This window comes from Acyrthosiphon pisum, chromosome A2 (genome assembly GCF_005508785.2).
Source record: "Acyrthosiphon pisum isolate AL4f chromosome A2, pea_aphid_22Mar2018_4r6ur, whole genome shotgun sequence".
NCBI lineage: Eukaryota > Metazoa > Arthropoda > Insecta > Hemiptera > Aphididae > Acyrthosiphon > Acyrthosiphon pisum.
In genome coordinates this window covers 29,172,692-29,174,615 of record NC_042495.1, presented here as the reverse complement: position 1 = coordinate 29,174,615, position 1,924 = coordinate 29,172,692, and positions in this window count along the sequence as shown.

The window sequence follows — 1,924 nt, the reverse complement described above, 5'->3', positions numbered from 1 at the left end:
CTGTACGACCCAGTTATTTTGCAAATTTTTTCCATTTTTTGTTGATTTAAATTATTATTAACACGGTCGTATAATTTGACCTCGTTAAATATTAAAAGTCCTATATTTAATTTAATATTTGATATTATCAAGTCGGAACAACACAGATATGTTTTATATACTTATCTACACTACATATTAAAAGTTTACCTACCCTCCGCTTCATATTTTTCATTTAAGTATAACTCTGTTGCTATTTATGTTAGAATGTTCATTTTTACATTAAACATTTTTGATTTTAATTCTTTTTAAGTCCTCTTCATAGTATTATAGTGTAAAATCGTTTTCAAAGATTTTTGGATTTTAATAACACGTCCCCAAATAGGGCGCGTGTTAAATATTGATCATTTTTTAATAGAGCAATCGGAAAGTAAAAACATATATAGATCAGAAAAATAATCCTTGGTTCAAAGGTAAAGATGTAGCTACTATTTTAGGTTTTAAAAAACAAGATGATAAAATAAATTTTGAATATTTAAATACCAGTCCCGGCTTTTCTCCGGGTCTGTCTAGACCTATAAATCAATATGAAAAAACAGCAATTTATTTTCTCTTATTTTATTATTTATTATATCTTTAATTTTTAAATTAATTTTTAATACATTTTGCAATTAAATATATTATTTTTATTTTTAATAGAACAATTCTATTAAAAATTAAATCAATAATATAGTTATATTCTAAGCATTTGGTGATCAGAATCTGTACCTCCCATGCTAAGACAACATATTTTAATATTTCCTAAATCTTGAACAACACAAATATCATGGAGATATTTGTAAAAATAAGTACCAGTTGTAATTATTAAATTATTAGCTACTTTAAAAATTTCAAGCCATGTTGGTGATTCTAGTATTTTAGAAATATAAGGCTTTCCATTTCCAGAAATACTGTGACCATGTCGATAGTTAAAATATTTCCTTTAATTGGAATTTTATTTAGATTATAATTCATGATTTTAATAATTTTATTATTATTATTATTAGTATTATAGTATTCATATTTACAAAACTTAACAAAGATTGCATTATTTAACATTGAGTTTTCTATTTCGTTTTGCATTTCATTTTCTTGTAATTTATTAAAAGTTTTGATAGTTGTTTCCATTATTTTATTATTTATTGTATTTTTTAATTTTCAATTAATATTTTCAATTTCTTTTTAATACATTTTGCAATTAAATATGGTATTTTGATTTTTATTATTAATTGAACAATTCTATTAAAAAATGTTTTAATTATTAATGCATTTCGATTTTAATTATTAATATCATAAGTATTTTGCGAAAAATATTTTTAATTATTAATATCATAAATTTTGTAAAAAATATTTTAATTATTAATTTCACAAGTTGTGCGAAAAATATTTTATTGCATTTCAATTTTAGATTCTAAGTGGAACGATGAATGTATTGATTTTACAATGATGTGTGTTTTTTTTTTTATTTTTTTTTTTTTTTTTGTGTCAGTCATCAACTTTTAGGACAGTAAAAGTCCTTGGATTTTCTTCAACAATACCTTATCTGATAGGAAAGTGAATCTAGTTGGTACTTTGGGGGGGTCAAAAGTAACATTTTTCCAATAGTTTTCAAAAGTGCCGTGAAAAACAAAAGAAAAATTAAGGAAAAACAGGAATTTTTACGCAAAATCTGTTTTCGAGAAAATTGATTTTGGTTTTTGGTGTAACTTTAAAACGAATGACTGTAGATACATGAAATTTTCACTGGTTGTTTATATTTCCATTTTCTATATATGATAAAATTTTGAAAATATTTTGACTTGTTTTGAGCTGTTTACGGACAATTTCAGTTTCCAATTTAATTAGTTTTTTTTTCTATGAATGTCAATTAACATTATTTGTTGAGTAAAATACTTGAAATTTAATA